Here is a 22,562-nt window from a genome sequence, read left to right on the forward strand (position 1 = left end):
GACTGTGGGTTTATGACTAACAAAGACCCTTTTGGAATTCTTGCAACTAATATTTTGGTAGAATTTCTCCACTTCTCACACTACAATGGAGTATTGTAGACTGAGGAGCCACATGGCATTTTCAATTAAAGGCTTGCTTGTGATCCAAAGTAATTGGGAGCACATTAGTGTCCTTTTGCTGCTGCCGTCTGCCATCAGTGATATGGGTTGCATCATCTTTAAGAATAGGGGAACTAGCTGTTTGGTTACCTCAAATTGGCAAGTAATGCATTGAATTTTGGCGTTGGAATCCATTGTGTGCTGATTTTGCAACACATAAATGGCTCTTATTAAAGCCACCAGACTTTCTGTGGTGGTGAGAGGACCCACAGCATGGGGGGAATCTGTCTTTTTTCCAAATACCCGGGATGTACCTGGGTTTGACATTATTCTCTTATTTTCTGTCTCCTTCCATTCTTCACCAAGCAGATCCATTTATCTGATTTAAGGAATTATCTAACAGTAATTTAATCGAGTATTTTCAACTAGTGATTACTTCACAGAGCTGGCATTCCTTAACTCATTTTTTAATGAAGACATGTTAAGAATTCTGTTAACCTGAACCATGGGCATTTGAAATACTTGTAAGCTGTTTTCTATTATTTTTCTATTAAGTTTTTTTCAGATTTATATTGGGCAAAATGAACATAATCAGAATATTCTGGATATTACTCAATGTTAATCAACTGATCATTTGGGCCCTATTATTATCCTGGTGCTAGGTGCAGTGCAAAGGTGTTTTAAACACAAAAAAATTGCAGTTTGATTGTAGCGGTGCTAGTCTTTGGCCACTTCAGCATGATCAAAAGCCTGCACTCAGCATTGTTTTTAATCAGTCTGCACTGAAGAGAGAAATTTCTGTCTGTTAAATGAGAATGAGATTTGAGTCAGATGAAAACCCAGAAATAGAACTGTACTTTCGAGAAAACAAGGGAAAATGTAGCACTGTAACTTTAATATAATTCTATTCTAATGTAGTTGAAGTGAAGTATTTGTTGTATCAAGGCAAGGTGAGATGTTTCAAAGTACATTACACATATAAAAATACAGTAATAGCTCAGAAAAGTGGAATAAATGTGTTACAATGAATTGGACAGTTCGTAATCCACATTTTTATGTAACTGGGTGGGAAATTCCAATTTCTCCCTATCTAAATACGCATTTGGCCCATGGGTGGCGGAAGATCACTGGGTCACTGTGAAGTGAGGGCTCAGGTTGTATCTTCTGGTTTCCACAAGTCATTCCGGGGCGGTGCGGGTGCGCGAGCGTCAAAGGGACACATGGCGAGGCGTAGCAAACTCGGTATCTTGTGTCCATGGAGCACGATATTGCTGTGGTGTGTGGCATAAGCCTTTTTGAGCAAAGTTATTAAGAGAGTTTCTAAGAAACCTGAGTCTCAGAGGCCACTGCCGTATTTATTTTTGGGTACTGTATTTTGGGTACTGTTATTTATTTATTCTCTGCGAGGAAACAAAAACCCAGCTGTTTCTCCATTTTGAACAGCTAGCAAATAAAGAACCCCACATTAAATTTACGGTTGTGTGGTGTCAATTTCTCGACCCGCAACATTTAGTTTCAGCAATCTCATTAGATGTTTTGTTTTTTTTATTGTTACCAGTAATTGGACCATTATAAAACAGATTAACTTTTTCAGATCCACAGGATGTCTTCCAACATGCTTGTTTAAGAATTAGAAGCTACTCCCGCCATCAGTTAGGGTTAAATAACTTGTTGCCAATGGAAACATAACCATTAACACAGTAATTACCCAATAGTATGTTTTGCTATGTTAAATCCTGGTGGTGACATTTTTTGACAGACAATGTATTTTGAATCACATTAAAAAGTTGGGATGTGGGAGGGAAAAGGGAGATTCGTATAAATGAGCTCGCAAGGGAAAGTGGACAGACACATTAATGCAGGACCCAGGGGTGTGGGAGAGACATATAAAGGGTCCTAATCACTCCAACCTAACAGTCAAACCCTGTGGGTGATTAGGACCCAGCACACATGTGAATGGACAGTATCTGGCTAAACTAGAACTGACTAGGCATCACAAAACAGACGTTTTCTACATAAATACACTAACAGTCAAATGTTTGGATGCCCCTACCTTATGGGTCTTGTTTTTTTTTACATTGTAGAAAGGACCTGAAGACACAGAACTATGAAAAACATGATGTTATGTAATAAACAAGGTTGAAGATTTGCATCTCTCCAAATCAGGGAGCCTTTGCTGTGATGGCAGCATTTGACTCTTGTCTCAAACACCTTAAGTTGGACAATGGGGTTTCCAACAGACCAGAAAGTTTATGCTGAATGCTTTCTTATCATTCACTTATGTGACACTAGCATGAAGGTAAAAAGAGGCAAAACTATGCTTCCTGCTTTGGATTCTTCAGCAGGAATCAGCAGATATGTCCAGACTTTTGACTGGAATGTATTTTAATATGTATTTTATAATTAGGTATATTAGATATATAGTTTATTTATATATTTTTTTTCTTTCCTTTCTGCTTTTTCACATTCTGATTACTGAGTCTGAATTCTGTTGCATTTGTCATCCTATTAGCAAAGATAAGTCTTTCAGCCCTGCTGTTTTGTGCAATGCGCCATGTGCATGAGCAACCCTAAAAATGCCATAGCACTTTTATATATAGTCCTGTTTATATTCCCGTATGATAGAGATGATGGAGTGCTTTGTGCTTGAATTTGTGTCTGTGCTTTCAAAATAGGATTTGTTGGATTGCTGTTGTAAAGTTTGGTACTGGTCCATTTGCGTCTTCAAAGCAGCATTCTGTTCAAAAAGAAACTTAAGTATTGATGAAACTGGGGTTTTTCAAATGGACGACCAATAAAAACAAGCACTAGTGGTCAACCATATGAAAAACTATTAGAAAAAGATACATGTGCTTACAGATGGATTTATGAGTGGGAACAAGACCCACCTTTTCACTCGTCATGTGATTTGTGTCTGATCTTGTGGTATTTTTTTTATCGACCAAGTCCACTTGCTACCACAACAATGCTTGCTTGTTAGTACTGGTACGCCCAGAGACATTGGTTATTTGGTTGCAAACAGATTGATCACTGTCTGGTCTGATCGATTGAGAGATGAGGTGAGTGTAGAGAAGGCAGAATATTGGTTTATAGCCCATCTCTTAACCTAACCCAATCAGAGCAATATGTGCATTGTAGTCCCTCAAGAGAAAATAAATGAATACAGTCCCCACAGTTTGTGTAATGGTTTATTCAAATTTGTTCTAATTATCTAAATACCAGCTTGAGATGGTCTCTGATGTGTCCACAAGGATGCCTTGCTTCTTCCTTGATTTGGTTTATTCCTGTATGCTCAGTCACAACTTCTGCCCCTATGGACTCGCTTTTACAGAAACACTGAATTATTTAATGACCGCAATCCCCTGCATATCTCTTATTATGGAATAAAATCTCATCTTATTAAGGGCCCTGGCAACACAATTGTTTGTCTTCTCCAGTCAGAGTGAGCAGACCCAGCACTTAAAAAATATAATGTATTTTTTTTTTTACGTGAGATCAGCCATTTGCTGTGGTCAAAAGGAGAATTAGTAAACTCTAAATGCAGTGCATACTAAAATACATGCGCAGAGATATGTATATTCAGTGGTACACAACTTGTAAGCACAGTGTTTCTCTGGTTTTATCCAGACTATACCATCCCATTTCTTTTTCAGGCAATCACAGAAAAGTCTTATAATTAAGGCAAGGAAGCCACACTAATAGCACTTAAACAGTCGACACAAAGATTATCCACTTTATCTATATCTCCTTCCTCCTCTCTGCTCTCATTTGGCTTGCTCTCCATCACGTACACTCCACACTTCAAAAGGCATTGTGATCAAACAGAGAGGGAGGTTTCAACTGGGTGTCTCTTTCTGACAGAGCCCAGCTTTGGTGTGTTTAGGCTCTTGCCACATTCCTTTTTTCTCCTCGCTCTCTCTGTCCGATGACAACCGATCAGTGTCTGGTTTCGCTGAGTGCAGCAGAGACCTGTTCACCACCCTCTCCCCCTCATCCATCTCAGCATTCACTTTTCCTTCCTTCTTTCTGTGTCTTTCTCTTTATTCACCAGCCTTACACTCTGTATCTGCAGATGGCTTTTGAGGCAGTAACTATAAGAACTAAATAAGCTTTGAATATTACTTCTACATATACATAAAAAAGAAGTATAACTGTGCAACAACAGATGACCATGGAGTAGCTGTAGTGAACATAGATGTCATGGAGACATGTTGAATGTTGAAATCGATCCTGCCCTTCCCTGCCAAAATTGTCCGTCTGGATTCAAATGTTTGACCCACAGATCATTGAAATCACTGGGTTAAGTGGACAGTGTAAAGAGAGAGACGTGAAGGCTGTCCATGGTGCCAGCATGCAGAGAAGGAGTGTCATGGCCAGGCAGGGATCAAAATTGTTTAACAGAAGAGCTTTAAGTCCAGTTGGGTGTGTGAACAAGCAGTGTCTGCAATATGATATAACAATATGAAGTGCTTGCTTTAGAAGGCTCATAGTACAGGGTGGGCCATTTATATGGCTATACCTTAATAAAATGGGAATGGTTGGTGATATTAACGTCCTGTTTGTGGCACATTAGTATATGTGAGGGGGCAAACTTTTCAAGGTGGGTGGTGACCATAGTGGCCATTTTGAAGTCGGTTATCTTGGATCAACTTTTGTTTTTTCAATAGGAAGAGGGTCACATCAAACCACTTATAAAATGTGTTCAATGTCACCAAAAATTCCCTTTTTATTAAGGTCTATCCATATAAATGGCCCACCCTGTAGTTCCGCATTTACCCGGGGGCTTGGGATCAAGACCAAAAAATACACTTTCACCTGCATCCCTAAATATCTTAGAATGTCAGGAGAGAGTTTGTTTAAATTTAGATTAGTGTTTGTGTGTGCCTGGGGTGATAAATCACTCGGCCCCATCATTCAGTTCATGGCTACAGCCTTGCTGATGGTGCTTTTCTGAAATTTTGTTCCGGAACTTTCCCACCATTAAATGAAGTCCCTCGATCTCAGGGTTTTCCTCATTTTCTCTCACTCTTTTTTTTTTTTTTCTCTTCTATCTCTTCCCTTGGCATCTTGTCCCTGGTCTTCCCACCTTGCTGTTTCTCTCACACATTCACTCATATCTTCTCTTATCAAAGTTCAGTAAGTGTTTCTTCTTTTTTTATTTTTTTTTGAGGCCTCCATCGTCCCCGCAGGACTTGGGTAATCAGTTCAGAGGAGTCAAAATTTTTTTTTGCAACTGTGATTGTTACTATAAAGTACCTGTAATAATACATAGTCTTGGAGAGTAAGGACAACAGCACAATCCTCCACTCCCACTGCTTATGCATGTTAAATGAGAATCTGTGTGTTTCAAGTGACCAAACGAATGTAGCACACTGCAACAAATGTTCCTGGTTTCAGCACCACAGACAGTTCCTGCTTGCCAAATCTGCATGAGTATTGTTAAGAGGTTAATGAGTGCATATGCATGCAAGAAGAGGACTGCAGGAATTGTTGGACCAACGACTGTGACTGGGATTGCCTACAATTGATTTAAAACATTTTACAGAAATCAGAAATGAACAAGTATTACTGCTGAGCCCTTTATCTCAGATATACAGCTGTTGGTGGAGCCAATGAGCAAAGCTTCATGTCTTACTTTGCTCTTATATCCTATAAACTGTTTGTATAAGACATAAACAGTAAAACAATAATTAAGATTTGCAATGGTTTTATTGTCATGAATAATTGAGCTAAGGACAGTCTGGCCAGTAAAGCCTATCTGACACTTTAAGTCAGTTTGTGAAAGAATATATTATGTAACAAGCAATACAGTGTACCGAACACACACTCATAGACAGTATGAGAAGTTGTGTATGGGACAGACAATGCAGACTCAAAGGCAATATGGTTATTAGTGTGGGAATTATTTAGACAATAGAACAGAATTGAGGGTTTTTTTTTTATTGAGAGTAGGCTATTCTAGGCCTCGACTTGCTACTCTTTTGGCATGTTGCTCTGTGTTCTCAAATCTGTGGGTTACACTGCAAAATGTAGAACTCTCTATTTTTATGTTTTGATATTAAATGGTATGGTGACATAATTAGGTGAGTGTGTGTTAAACTGTGAGATATTGGTAGTGTCATACTTAGATGTGCACAAATGTAATGTAAATGTAAAATCAAATTTTAATCTACCATATGTTAAGAATATAGAATGACTCCCTTTTTCAAAACAAAAGAAAACACTCATTACACAAAATGGTAAGAGACACCTTAAATTCTGGCCAATACAGTATATGGATTTACATTTCGGTGGATTTAGGGTCCAGTTGTTTACTGTATTCTTTTTCCATCCCTGTGAAACCACTTAGGTCGGCCTACTGACTAATGTTCAGGCTGAAAACTCAGAGAAAGGCCATCCGACACATTCTGTTTTCGGACAGGGAAATGCCACAGTCATCTCAGCTTTTGTGTTTTGTGCAGATTAGCTTTGACCTTTGTGATATTTGCACTGTGTGTCTTTTGCTGCCCCAGTAAATATTTTGTGGGTGCTCTGTCTGAAACATGAGCGTCATTGTCTCATGCACCACAGGCAACAATACCAGCGCTACACGGTGCAGGCATGCTCATCAGTCACAACAGTAGAAACCACCCAATCTTCAGCATCACAGTCCTTGGCAAGGAGTCTGTGTTTTGAGCTGAAGGACAGAATTAGACCTCAACACGAGCACTGACATGTCAGCGAGGTATCGCATACAATATCTGTCAAATCTGTTCTGGGAGGATGATTGGGAGGAGGGCGCGATAATACAATGTTTGTGTTGATGGAGGTGTACTCTGTTTTCTAGCCCCCCTACCCCCAATTCCTTTGATTACGGCCCTTTGAAAGATATGCAAAACACTTTGCCAACCAAGACATCTTGTCAAGCTTAACAATAGAGGGAATGTTTGTGGGTGGAGGGCCCACGGGACTGTTTGTCTCTCAGTCCACCTGCTTATACACAGACACGCAGTCAAAGGCACAAACACTTCTGCAGGACTGTTAGACTGTTCTCCTTTCAAGTGTACTCATATATCAGTCTGAATGCAAATACAGACACAGACACCTTTTAACAGAGTAATCAAGACAGGAATGTTGTATTTTAGGGTGGGATTATTTATTCCATGTCTTTAGTGAACCTGTAAAATTACTGAGTTTGTGAGTAATAAGGAGGTACTGAAAATGATTCCCTGAGGGCCTAATTTTAGCATTAATGGTGAAAAGTGGAATGTGATAACTCCTAACTCCAGCCCTTACTCTTGGAATTATTAAGAGGTGTATTTTTGGTGAAACTTGTAATAAGGCAAACAGAAGGCAGAAGCATAATCTGAGGTAGCAGAATCCCTTCCACCTCCAAATGCACCTGCAACATTTGTGTAGCTTATCAGGGACATCATGCACCTGCACATTTATAGAATGTTAAATATTATTTAACAATGTGATACTGACTTGCCTAAACAATAAAAACAATATCCCCACCACACCTCATTTAAAAACACCACTCCTATTATGACAAAATAACCTTTAAAACCACATTATTGCCCAGTGCATTGCAAGAAAAAGTAGCGATTGTAATAAATATGAGCACATCACTCCCACCCAGCACTCACCACACAGGCTTCCGGTGCAGTTTAGAGTTAATTTTAAAGTCCTGGTGCTCACATATAGAGCCCTGCATGGTCAAATTCAAAATTCAAATTCAAATTCAAATTTTATTTGTCACATACACAGTCATACACGGTATGATGTGCAGTGAAATGCTTTCTGCAACTGCTACAGACCACAGTATTGCAAATGTTGCAAGTAAACAGTGAACCAATATGCAAATATTGCAAACATAACCAAGTATTACACTTTTACGTCTTTAACATAAAATATGTGTAACTGGTAGGGTGAAGGTGTGCAAATGAGTTACAGTTTTTTACAATGTTTAAGGAAGAAGAAAGAGCCATAAAAGCCATAAAAGAAAGAGCAGTAAGGGCAAAGTGATTATGTGCAAAGTGGTTTTGTGCAAAGTTTTGTGCAAAAGAGTCCGGAGTGATTAGAGGTGAAGTGCATGAGTTCTATGTACTCTTGATGTTGAGAGCTTGGACAGCCTGCGGGAAGAAGCTCCTCCTCATTCTCTCTGTGTTGGACTTCAGGGAGCGAAAGCGCTTCCCTGATCGCAGCAGAGAGAAGAGTCCATTGTTGGGGTGGGAGAGGTCCTTCACTATCTTCCTGGCCCTGGTGCAGCACCGTTTGCTGTAGATAGATTGAAGGTCAGGGAGCTTGGTACGGATGATTCGTTCGGCTGATCGAACCACCCTCTGTAGGGCTCGCCTGTCCTTCATGGTGCTGTTCCCGAACCAGGTTGAGATATTTCCCGTCAGGATGCTCTCTATGGTGCAGGAGTAGAAGTTCCTGAGCACCTTGGAGGGCAGTCTGAAGTCTCTCAGGCGTCTGAGGTGGTAGAGACGCTGCCGGGCCTTTTTCACCACGGTGTTGATGTGACAGGACCATGACAGGTCCTGCGTGATGTTAACACCGAGGTAATGGAAGCTGTCCACTCTCTCCACTGGGCTCCTGTTGATGACAGGGGTCTGGTAGGTCCTCTCCTGCTTTGTACTGAAGTCCACTATTAACTCCTTTGTCTTGCTGACGTTCAGGTGGAGATTGTTCCTCTGGCACCAGTTCGCCAGATTTCCAACCTCCTCCAGGTAGGCCGTCTCATCGTTGTCAGAGATCAGGCCCACCACGACAGTGTCGTCAGCAAACTTGATGATGGTGGTGGAGTTAGTAGTGGCTGTACAGTCATGGGTGTACAGGGAGTACAGCAGGGGGCTCAAAACACAGCCCTGGGGGGGCTCCAGTGCTGAGAGTGATGGAGGCTGAGACATGTCCACCCATCCTTACTGCCTGTGGTCTCCCGGTTAAGAAGTTGGAGATCCACTGACAGAGAGATGAGCTGAGTCCCAGGTGCTCCAGCTTGGTGGTGAGTGTGGAAGGGATTATTGTGTTAAATGCTGAACTGTAGTCAATGAAGAGCATTTTAACATAATTTCCCTTCCGAGTGTCCAGGTGGGTGAGTGCAGTAGATGTGATATGGTGTCATCCGTGGACCGGTTCGGACGGTATGCAAACTGTAGTGGGTCGAGTGTATCTGGTAGTGAAGAAATGATGAAGTCTCTGACCAGCCGTTCAAAGATCTTCATCACTACTGAGGTGAGGGCTACAGGGCGGTAGTCGTTGAGGGAGGCAGGATGGGTTTTCTTGGGGACCGGAACAATGATGGACTCCTTGAAGCATGTGGGGATCACCGACTGAGATAGAGAGAGGTTGAATATCTCTGTAAACACAGGTGCTAGCTGGTCCGCGCAGGCTCTGAGGATTCTTCCCGAGATGCCGTCTGGTCCTGCTGCCTTCCTGGTGTTCACTCTCTTGAAGGCTCTCCTCACATCATGCTCGGTGATGACGAACGCGTTCTCGGTGCTGGCAGTGTCCTCCCGTCTGCAGCTGTTGGAGCCGCTAGCCGTAGCATCGCTAGCGTCTTTAGCTGCAGCCTCGAAGCGAGCATAGAACGTATTTAGCTCGTCTGCCAGAGACACGTCCGCGTTCGTCGTACCGGATGTTGGTGCTTTATAGTCCGTTATTGTCCGTAGTCCCCGCCACAGGCTCCTAGAGTCACTCTGTTCGAGTTGTGACTCCAGTTTCTTCCCGTAGCGCTGCTTCGCCTCCTTCACCGCTTTCCTGACGCTGTATGGCGCTGAAGCACCTGAATACATTGCCACCTATTGAGTCTGTCAGGAGCTTGGATCTGGACGGCAGGGTCTATAAGAGATCCCTGGTACACGCCTGAAAACTCGTGGCATTTGAGAGAACTAGGCTATGGAACAACTTGCCATGTGGTCTGTGCACTGATGTTTCGGGGGAATCCAGTGGAGCTGAGCAATCTATGTTTCTGTTTGATTGTATGGCATGCCTTTTTTTGTTGTTGTTTATGTAATGTTTTTTATTTTGTCTTTTTGTTCTGCATTCATTCACATTTTTTATTGTCTCACCATTGTTCAGCGTTTTGTGACTTTCCCAGTTTGTGATAAGCGCTTTACGAATAAATTACTTATTTACTTACATAGACCCCCTCCACAGTCACATATCACAATATTGCTCACACATGATTGGCCAGTGACATGCAAGTCATTCATACATTTTCAACCGTGTAGCATCTACTGACTAAAATGATATGCTGCTAAATTCACTCAACGTATACTAGAAAACAAACACACACATACACAACTCTTTGTTACTGCATTCTGGAGCTGATTGCAAGGATACCTGTAATGCTATGCTGTCCCTGGATGATCATAATGAAAATGTGCATTAAATTGGACACTCACATTGCCGGCTGCAATTTGCTCCACCAGTTTGCCCCAGATTATTATGGTTGTGATTTGACCAATCACGACTGCCATGGATTTGAGAAAGTTATTGTTGTTATTGGAGACAGGTGTGTGGAGGAATGGTTAGTGAAGATTGAATGATGGTGATTAGAGGGGAGTGGATCCCTTTTTTCGGCCTTGTGTCATGCTTTCTCATATGTCCATTGTTGTACTACAACTGTTTTTTCGATAGCTGATAAAAATAGAAATGATGCAACTAAAAATGATCATGAAAAAGGCATCAATCCCAAGTCAACTAGAACCTCAACCCTTACCCTAACCCTACAGTCATGAGGGAAAACACAACACTCTTTACTTTACCACTTTGGAAGGCAAAGTTTTTTTGTTTTTTTTTTGGCCTGATGCACTAACTTTGTATGCGGAAGGGGCATGATTGTGCATCAAGTCAGACCACGGATGGTCTTTGAAGTGTGAAAGACAGGGTTGGCTAAATTTTACAATAATGCTGCCTTGTACATTAAAATCACAATGCAGAAATAAATAATGGACTTACAAAAAGAAATGGTCATAAAGCACCTATTACTACTCTACAGAAACATATTCAAGAAAAAAAAGAAACAAAAAGCCAGCGTTTAATTACACACTCAGAGAAACAGAAATACAAAATGCATCCAGCCATTGAACAGCCATTGACCAATATTTATGAATTCTTCATACCCAATATATTTACAGAATTTTTTTTTCAAATGAATTTTTTCAAAAACTATTTTAAAACAGTCCATCAACTTGATTGCACACTGCTTAAGCTACCTAATAATAAAAAGAACATCTTTGAAGAACATTTACATTAAAAGGAAATTATCATCTTTCTGAACACAGCTGAATGTCATGGTAATGTTTTGCACTGTTCTGTGCTGTTGGTATAAATGGTTAAAAGATTTGTTTGATATATGTTTTGTCTCAAGTCAGTTCTCCCTAAATTCCGTCAACATGTGGACTTTGCGGCGAGAGGGGAAAACTCAGTGTGCCAGTGTGTACCGGCAGGAGCTGTGCTGTGTGGTGCTGTGGATGTAAGAAAAACACAGCGGATGTAAGAAAAACTCTTTGCAAAGTTAACTCATGAAAGACTGCTGGACCAGACATCATCCCTGGAAGATGCTCAGAGAATATGCAGACCAGCTGGCAGATGATCTCACCAACATCTTCAACATCTTGAATTGCCATTGATTCAAAAGGCTCAAGCCTGTCTATGTACATGTATATAGCTGAAATGACAATAAAGTCAACTTTAACTTCACAGCTCATCACTATTTTCACATTTTGTTATGTTACAGCCTGTTTTCAAAATGAATTAAATGCTTTTTCCCTCTGAATTCTATACACAACACCCCATAATGACAATGTGAAAAAGTTTATTTGAGGTTTTGGCAAATTTATAAAAAAAAAAACAAAATAAAAAACTGAGAAATCACATGTACATACGTATTCACAGCCTTTGCTCAAACTTTGTTTATGCACCAGGCTTCACCAGGTTGGATCCTATTCCAATTCCAGTCTGGAATTGGTCTGAGAGTCCTTCGGGTGCCTTTTTGGCAAACTCCAGGAAGGCTGCCATGTGCCTTTTAGCAAGGAGTGGCTTCCGTCTGGCCACTCTACCATACAGGCCTGGTTGATGTATTGCTGCAGAGATGGTTGTCCATTATGGAGTGTTGTGTGTAGTATTCTGAGGGAAAATGAATTTAATCAATTTTGGAATAAGGCTGTAACATAACAAAACGTGGAATAATTGAGCTATAAACTGTATACTGTATGTCAGCGTTTTCACGAAAAAGCAATCCACAAAAATCCATGAAAAAGATAGATTCACTCCGAAACCCAATTTAGAAAATAAAATATGCTGATATGCTATTTCCGTGTAGGTCAGATTAAATAGATTTAAAAAAAAAAAAATCTTTGCGATTAGGGCCTTCATCTGATTGGGAAGTCACAATGTACCTTTGTTTTAATACAAACAACCTTTGTGAGCTCATCTCCATCTTCACTCCCATGTCACGTCTTTTTAGTTTTTGCACAAAGACGAGAGTAGGAACCCACTCTTCGTGTGGCGCATTCAATAGGTTAGCATGTAGCAACAAGCATTAGTGACATGCATTAGCACCTTGCGCTGCACCTACCACCTGGACCAAAATAGAGCCATATGTATTCATATGGCATCAAAATGCATACGATTCAGCTAAGTGCTTCTGAGTCAGGAAGTCAGAGCGACAGTCCCATAAAACTGTAAATTACACCTACATTTATGAGCCCTACATGTCATTTTACATGGTCTTTGAAGAAGAGCATTAAAAATCGGATTCCAACCCAAATCTGACGTTCCCCTTATCCTGTCTGCTGTGGAGGCTAGCCTGGACCCATGGTCAGTTGGTCCATGTCTAGTAACGGCCACTCTGGCAGTTCTCATCACCTCTGCCCAGGAAATTCGATATCACCTCTGCCCAGTGACTAAGATACCACCATCCTGTATTTACCTCCTAATCTCAAGTGGCTGCTGTGAAGACAACTGAATGTTTTTTTTCTTTGTGAGCAGGTTTGTGATTGATGTGACAAAAATTGATAAAATAATAATAAAATCATAATAAAAAAAAAAGAATGCTTTGAACACAAATTGCAATTCAATTGTAGCGGTGCTAGTCTTTGGCCACTTCAGCATGATCAAAGGGTTTTAATGAGTGTTGTTTTTAATTGGCCTGCACTGACGAGAGGAATTCCTGTCAATTAAATGAGACTAAGCTTTGACTGCAAAGTCAGATGAAAGCCTAGAAACCGAGCACCTCTAAGGTAGACCCAGAACTGAACCTTCGAGACAGGAGAAGATTTAGCGAATGTCTGTAATGTAATATCATGAATTTTCAATGTAGCAGAAGTGCAGTATATGTTGTATCAAGGCATGGTGAGTTGATTTATATTATTTCATATGGCAGCCCCTGCCGGACCAGATCATGACACTGTGAAGTACCTTGGCCATGAACTGGTACGTCAACTAGCATTAATATTATGAAATCAATAGTGTAACAGACTGGAAGCCAGTGTATCATCTTTGGCATGGTTGTTTTAGATTTTGTAAGAACTTTGGCAGCTGCAGTTTAAATTAATTGGAACTTTTGATATTTTTCTTATTGAGCCCTGATGTACCAAGTGACAACATACAGATTTGTGTGAAACTGAGTGAACATATAGAGGTCACAAAGGTCACTGGATTTAATGAATACCATTTCAATAGTAACAATAATAATAATAATAATAATAATGAAAATCTGCCATTTTCATAACTAATATGGCATTGGACCCTTACTGCACATTAATTTACACATGAAACCATAAACATTGTTTCCATACAACAGCATACAGCATGTTCTTTTTCACAGGTTAGTCAGGCCTATTACATATTTCTATCAAGAAAACATTTATCTTTTTGAAATCCATTATATATGAAATGACATAGACCATCGACTTAAGACGCATTGATGATCATCTTGAGAGCTTTAATGTTTGAATTTCGAATGTGATGTCATTATCTGGGAGCCTTGTTGGCTCTGTGATTTCAGCCTTTTAACCTACCTTCGGTTTGTGACGCGTAGGTCATTAACATTGAGCCGGCTGTGTGATTTTAGGTGGTTATCTCTCTGCCGCTCTGCTGTTTTCTGCCTGTGGTCTCCTGCCTTATCAGCACTCCATCGTCTGCATGCTCAATCGCCTGATTTGTCAAGGGTGACTCCCAAAGATTCTGATAGGCACGTCGCAAATCACCTAGTTGATCTAAAATATCGACCAGCCACCGAAAGTCATTACACAAAATAATGGCAGACGGGACCTTGAAGATGTGACTTAATTGCCTTCAGAAATGAACCCCATTCTGGAAATTGACCTATAGGGCCCTATTTTAGTAAATAGACAAAGGAAATTTTAGAAATAATAATAATAATAATAATAAAAGCAGTTACTCCTTATGGTCAATATGAAATTAATTTTAAATTAATTAATATTTTTGACACTTAATTTTTGCACAGTTTAAAGCATTTTTACTGCTGGGAAGAACAAAAATGTTATTTGACAAATGTTCTTCTCTGCATTTGCCTCATCATTGTTGAGCTTTTTATTTTGCACCACCCAGATTATCCATGTGTGCAGCCATCATGGTACGCAATATTATTCTGTTATTGTAGTAATATCACTGTAAACCGTGTTACTACAGAATTATCACTGTTTAATGATTAAAACATAGGAAACTCTTTAAAAAAGATTCCATATCATTTGTAACTAATTTCAGGTAAAATAATCATCTTATGGACCAACTGCTCTTATTATTATTATTAAAATTCATAAATATTCTTGATTATTTTTTATTAATTACATTTTACATTTTATACTCTTCCTTAGTTTTCTTTTGTCTAGTTACTGATATGCCGCCATTTTCATATCCTGACTACAGACTAAGAAAGTACTACCGTGTAACACATGCTTGTTCTTTATCGTCTCAGGTTTTGTTCTTGCATTAGTTTTGCGCGATCAAATTAGGGCAGTAACATTTCAGGAATTGTCCGATTTAGTTAGGCTTTTTTATTTAGATGCAGTGGTTGCCATCATCATTAGCTTGGTCTAAAGGCTGAGACGTTCTTTTCTTCTTCAGAAAATTACTTTCTGAGGGCAGAGAAAAGCACATCCAAAAAGAAGTAAGACATGTTTGTTAATCACATTAAATAAAAGAAGATGTTTTCTGAGGAGCAAACATGCCTTGGGTTTGAATTTTTCCTCTAGTTTGTTTATCCATTTATGGCTGTCTCTCTGTGGGCATCTCTACAATTGCCTGGCAGATGAGAGGCATGTGTCCATGTCGTTCTCCTGCTTCCTCTTTACAGTCAGCTATAGAATGCAGATTGTGTTAATAAATGTTATTGTCATGGCCAACACGTACCCAGCCCGCCAGAGAGCGCCAGACCAGCCAGGAAGACCACGACCCGGAAGAGGAAACGTAAGCTCTTTGTATGAGATCCCTCATTGGAGACGCTCGCTCTCTTCATTACGACCTAGAGACATTGATCCACGAACCACGACCTTCGCCTGCCCCCAACTACGAGAACTACTTGATCCCTTTGACTCCCGACGAAATCCATGTTCCCCTACCTTCCTGCCGCCGTCTTCCGACTCTCTTCTGCCCCGGTAATTCCCACGGATCCAGACTTAACTTCCCCTTGCGCTGCAGCGTGTCCACTGTTTCCTCCATGTCCCCATTCCCCGCCAGTCTCTCCCTCACAGACCAAATGCCCCCGATCCTCCTCCCCAGCCCCTAGCATGTCTGCAACTGCGTCACAAAAGTCACCTTATGACCGAAAGAGCGTGCCATCTCCGGACACAGCAGACATCGGCTCCATGCAGGAGATGCTGGGACAGCTGATCGCGTCCCTGCAGCTGCAGCACGCCACCATCCAGGACCAACACGACACACAGCTGCAGCAGCAGAGCGCTCTAATTCAAATTAGCTCCACGCTCACTGATCTGTTGGTGCAGGTCCATGTGCTGCAATCCCAACCTGGTGGTCGCGGCCCTTCAGACTCCAGTCCCGCTGCGGCGGCCGCGGCTCCCACGCCAACCCCACGTATGTCTGCCCTGGCGGGCCTCGCACCGGCACCGCTGTACGACGGCGATCCCAAGAAGTGTCGCGGTTTCATTACCCAGTGCCGCCTGCTCCTTCGGCTCCAAGCCGCCCACCTCCCCAATGACGAAACGGCGGTCGCATATATTATCACCCGGCTGACGGGACGCGTGCTGGAATGGGTGACGCCGCTGGTGGAATGATGCGACCCGGTCTGCCTCTCTGTCCCCGCCTTCCTGGACCGCCTCCAGCTCGTGTTTTAGGGCAAAACTGGGCCACGCGGTGTCACTTCGGCTCATGTTGCTACGCCAGGGAAATCGGAGGGTAATTGATGTTCCGAACCCTGGCGAGCGACATTGAGTGGACTAACGGCACGCTCCCCGCCGCGTTCTACCACGGCCTCCGGGAGGCGGTAAAAGACGAGATGGTAAACCGCGATTGGGGGGACACTCTGGACAGTATAATCACGCTGGCCACGTCCATTGACAGGCGTCTTGCTGAGCGCGGCTACGAGCGGCTTAACCCCGCCACTTCCTATTATGCTCCGGCACCACGCGGATCTGACGCCCTGGCGGCTCAGCTCCCCCGAGGTCTCGATGAACCCATGCAGCTGGGCCGAGCTTGACCCCCGCTCACTCCACAGGAATGCAGACGACGAGAAAACCTGGGACTATGCTACTACTGTGGAGGTCAGAATCATTTTAGTATCGGCTGCCCCAACAAGCGAATCCCACCACAACCAGCGGAAAACTCCCCCTGCTCACCCGAGGTTCGGAGCCCCCTGGTGAGCACCAAATCCCCTCCCTGCTCCACCACCTGCTGCACGCTTCCAATCGCCCTCTGCTGAAGGATGCCTACACCCGGCCAACACCAGGGACAAGCTCTGGTGGATTCTGGGGCAGCCATGAATCTGATTGATATTGACTTGGCCACCCGACTCCAGCTCCCGGTCACCCGGTGCAATCCACCACGCGCAATCATGGGACTGGATGGAAGCCCGTTGGGTTGGGGTCGGGTCCTGTTCCAGACCGAACCCCTACTCACCTACCTCAAACCCAACCATGTCGAAAACATGACCTTTTACCTGACCACGACTCCCCATGACCCTATTGTGCTGGGCTACCCCTGGCTGACCACCCACGAACCCCACATCGACTGGACCAAGAGCCAAATTTAACAGTGGGGACGCCAATGCTTCTGCCACAAACCCCAACAGGCTACACCAAAGAACCACTCTCGTCCCCAGAACATCTCAGCGGTACGACTTGGCCACGCACCTCGACCAATGCCATGTTGCCTGCCCAAGCCCATGTCCCCAGTCCAAAGGGAACGAGACCACGCTCCCATGCAGCCACATGCCCCCATCAAAGCCAGCCCCTCATCCACCCTGCTCCCTTGTGCAACCTTGACCAAGCCATGTCCCCCTTTACCAGGCGTCCCCGACTGTTACCATGACCTCGCCCCAGTGTTTGACAAGGACAAGGCCTGCCCCCGCACCGACCCTACGATTTGCCGATTGATCTGCTCCCTGGCGCCTTACCCCCGCGGGGCCGTCTATACTCCCTCTCGCTCCCGAGGGTGATGGATGAGTACATGTCAGTGTCCCTGTCCAGTGGCATCATCCGCCCTTCCACCTCTCCAACTGCCGCCCCGTTCTTTTTTGTGGGGAAGAAGGACGGGGGCCTAAGACCCTATATTGATTATCGCAAACTAAACACGGTAACCAAGAAGAACCGGTACCCCCTCCCACTCCTGAACACTGCCTTTGAACTCCTGTCGGGGGCCACCATCTTTACCAAACTGGACCTCCGAAACGCATACCACCTCGTTCGGATACGGGAGGGGGACGAGTGAAAGACCGGCTTCATCACACCATCAGGACACTACGAGTACCTGGTCATGCCCTTCGGCCTATCCAACAGCCCAGCTGCCTTCCAGGCACTTGTCAATGACATCCTCAGGGACATGTTAGACCGGTTCATATTTTTCTACCTGGACAACATCCTTATTTACTCCCCCAACCTCTCGACCCATATCTCCCACGTCCGAAAAGTCCTCCAGCGTCTCTTACAAAACCGTCTGTTCATCAAGTTAGAAAAGAGCATCTTCCACACCACTGAAATCTCCTTCCTGAGATTCCACATCAGTCCCCAAGGAATCGCCATGGATCCGGTCAAGACCACCGCAGTCACTGAGTGGCCTGTGCCCATAACCATCCGACACCTCCAACAATTCCTGGGATTTGCTAACTTCTACCGCAGATTTATCCGTAATTTCAGCAAGGTGGCCTAACCCATGACTTCCCTTCTCAAGAACAAACCCACAACTCTCCGATGGAACCCCCTGCCTCAGCAGGCATTCATCAAGCTAAAACAACTCTTCACTACGGCTCCCATCCTCGTCCACCTGGACCCCCAGCTTCCCTTCATGGTAGAAGTCGACGCATCCAGTCTCAGTGTGGGAGTGGTCCTGTCCCAACGTAACCCTTGAGAAAACAAATTACACCCCTGCGCATTCTTCTCCCATAGGCTAAACCCGGCTGAGCAAAACTACGGCGTCGGGAACAGGGAACTCTTGGCCATAAAATTAGCGCTGGAGGAGTGGTGCCACTGGCTGGAGGGAGCGATCCACCCATTCCTGGTGTTAATTGACCACAAGAACCTGGCCTACCTACAGAACGCACAACGCCTCAACCCACGACAACCACGCTGGGCCATGTTCTTCACCCGTTTCAACTTTGCAGTATCTTATCTCCCCGGCACCAAAAACGCAAAGGCAGACGCACTATCACGCCGATACGTCCCAGAGGCCGAGGACAATCAGCCCTCACCCATCCTCTCACAGCCCTTCCTCCTGGCCCCCGTGCACTGGACCCTCATGCAGGAAGTCACTGCTGATCACGCACACCACCCCCCACCTCTAACCACACCTCCCAACCTCACGTACGTCTCACCCCCTCTCCGTCCGCGTGTCCTACAATGGGGGAATGACACACCACTGGCCGGGCACCCTGGAAGGCAGCACACCCTAGCCAACATTCACCACACGTTCTGGTGGCCAGACCTGGCTGCCGATGTACAGGAGTACGTCACCGCCTGTTCCACCTGCGCAGCACATAAGGTTCGATAATCAGAGACCACAAGGCCTTCTCCTACCTCTACCTCGCCCCATCGCCCCTGGTCTCACGTATCCATGGACTTTGTCACAGGCCTGCCCAAACTGACAACATAGTCCTCCACGAAGTGGTATGCCAGTTTGGACCCCCAGAGGATCTCCTCTCCGACCGTGGGCCCCAATTCATTGCCCGATTCTGGCGCCACTTCTGGGGACAACTTGGGGTGTCGGTCAGCTTGTCATCTGGGTACCAGCCCCAATCCAACGGCCAGACGGAGAGAATCAACCAGGAGATGGAGACGTACCTCCGGTGTTACTGCTCAAACTGACCCACCTCTTGGCCTCAACATCTCCTCCTGGCAGAACTGGCGCGGAACCAGCACCAATCCTCAGCCATGGAACGCTCCCCCTTGGAGGTGGTCACCGGCCTCTGACCCACCTGGTTCCCCATGGCCACGGCGGATGAACCAGTACCAACGGTCAACGCCCGAATCCGCCTACTTCACAGGGTCTGGTCCCAAGTCCACCAAGCCCTCAACCACACAGCGGATCGGTTGAAACGACAGGCTGACCGACGCCGCCGACCGGCCTTACTCTATCACCCTGGGGACAGAGTCTGGGTCTCCACCCAAGGCTACCATGGCTACCCATTGGTCCCTTCTGCATCACCTGCCGCATCAACCCTGTGGCTTATCAGGTAGCCATTCCTCGCACCCTCTGCGTCAGTCTAGTCTTCCACGTCTCCCACCTCCGCAAGGTTCAGTCTTCCCCCCTGCAGTCTCCACGGCGCATCGACGGATCGCTCACCTACAAGGTCCGTCGCCTCCTGGACATATGCAGATGGGGCCGCGGCCTGGTATACTTGGTGGACTGGGAGGGCTCCGGGCCTGCGGACCGGTCCTGGGTTCCCCGCCGGGATATCCTGGATATATGAGATCCCTCATTCGAGACGCTCGCTCCCTTCATTATGACCTAGAGACATTGATCCACGAACCATGACCTTCGCCTGCCCCCGACAATGAGAACTGCTTGATCCTTTTGACTCCCGACGAAATCCATGTTTGCCTACCTTCCTGCCGCCCAAGACACCCTTCTGCCCACGTTCCCGGACAATCCTGAAACCCGGCGTCTTCCGACTCTCTTCTGCCCCGGTAATCCCCACGGATCCCGACTTCACTTCCCGTCACAGCATGTCCACTGTTTCCTCCACGTCCCCATTCCCCGCCAGTCTCTCCCTCACAGACCAAACGCCCCCGATCCTCCTCCCCAGCCCCTAGCATGTCTGCAAATGCGTCACAAAACTCACCTTGTGACAGTTATACATATATAGATATAATTACACCATGTCTGCAAGTGGCACTGCTTTTCTGAATTACTTAATGACCTGCATATGGCTTTTTTAAATGGAAGAGGTGATATTTCCCAGGGGTCAAAATACATAAAAAAACATGCAACCCAGATCTTTTCTCAGCTTTTTCAGTACCTTTGGTATAAATTCAAATTCAAATGTATTTGTCACATACACAGTCATAATAAGTATGCAGTGAAATGCTTATCAGTGGTATAAGCATAACCCCTCACCCCCTGTAACCTCACACCGACAATGTATAAAATGAACATAAACTAAAGACTGTATCACTTACAATGTGGCATATAGATATGGCATGCACAATAGATGAACTCACAAACCAAACTGTAACCAGTAATAACCAGGATTTGTGACATTTTAGATCACCAGTATTACATTAAACATCATAAAACATGTTCCACTGTGTACAATTTGATAATAACTGATCAGGGATTGGAAATTGCACTGTTAAAATTCATAGTTTAAATTCAGTTTCAAATTCCTATGCGTAGGATCAGAATTTATATTTATGTGAAACAGTTTTTCTCTCTGAACACCTCAACAGTGCTATAATCTGAAATAAGAACTTTTAGTGATAAAGGTGTAATTCTCTAATCACATGGCAACAAGTGGGACTTTTTATTTGTATTTATTTTTCCGGCCACTGTTGTTAATTACACTCAGTAAGTCGATGCAAATGTGCAGAGTTCTGAATTCCCTGATGAAGATGGACTTCTCTAATCACATGGCAACAAGCGGGACATTTTTTTATTGTATTTATTTTCCGGCCACTGTTGTTGATTATACTCAATAATTCATTTACGTTACAATATCTGATCATTGTTGTCATTTGTTTTTTTATTTGGTTTTAAAGTACAATGGACTTTTTTTTATACATGTACAATCTGGATGCAAAACTACAACCTTTTGATTTCTTCAGACTCTAGACAAAGAACCCAACCAAGTGTGTAAAACCTTTGATCAAGTTGAATATTCTATGTATGCTGCTGTGTTTGATCTCCGTCAAGAAGCCAGGTTTCCCTGCAAGTGTGATCTCAGACACCTGAAGATTGTAAAGGACACAGAACCACCACCATCGGCTACATTTGAATTCCCAACTGACCAGGAAGGAGCAGGACGAACAAGCAGATGCACAATCATGAACCAATCGTGATCCTCATGGACCCTGATTAGTGTTTCATCAGTGCCGCAGAGGATCAAACGGCCGTCTGTAAGATGGGGCATTCTGCAGGACCACGATACTTTTGCAACTTTTATCTTGTAGAGAGGCAAACACCTCTTTGTTCTCATGGCCATTTTGTGGTGATGGTCCATGGGGGTCGGTCACCTGTTCTTTGTTCTTGTGACCATTTGGTAAATAATAGGTGTGAAACGCCAGCCATGTTTTGAGATCGCCTGCTCTCTTTGTCTGCCCCAGACGGGAGACTCTGAGGGCGTGACGACAGAAACACCCAATTCTGACTGATCTGTAGCAACTTCCTGTGAGTCAAATGTATAAAGAATGTTCACTTGTGGTCTTTGGGACTTCCATTTTCATTTCCATCGGGAGTTGAGGGGAATTTTCCCATCAGTATCTGAGTCTTTTCTATTTTCTCATGGCTTTTCTTTCTCTTTCACTACCTTTTCTCTTTCTTTTCATTTTGGTTTTCTCTGTAACATTGGTACATTTTTTACATACAATATTCACATGTAACTGCAATAATAATTCACTGGTTTTAATAAATTAGAAACTTTTCATTCTTTTAACCTCTATTGTGCCATGCCTCTTTCTGCCAGGTAACATCAGATTGGAGTTTTAATAAACTGCTTTTGTGTGTAAAGAGAGAGTTTTTGTATACTATTCTCCACAGTTTTACATCCCATCCAAGTATGGCCTCACATCTAAAATGCAACGCAAGAAATTAAGTAAATATAAGTGATATAGCCAGCCCGATAT

General features: G+C 43.9%; 1 protein-coding gene across 1 annotated transcript in view; it reads left to right on the forward strand.

Annotated features, from left to right (window-relative positions):
* Positions 1–22,562, forward strand: part of grik2 (glutamate receptor, ionotropic, kainate 2) — a 161,671-nt gene that overhangs the window by 125,299 nt on the left and 13,810 nt on the right. The window lies entirely within an intron of this gene.

Source organism: Denticeps clupeoides, chromosome 5, assembly GCF_900700375.1.
Source record: "Denticeps clupeoides chromosome 5, fDenClu1.1, whole genome shotgun sequence".
NCBI classification, from domain to species: domain Eukaryota; kingdom Metazoa; phylum Chordata; class Actinopteri; order Clupeiformes; family Denticipitidae; genus Denticeps; species Denticeps clupeoides.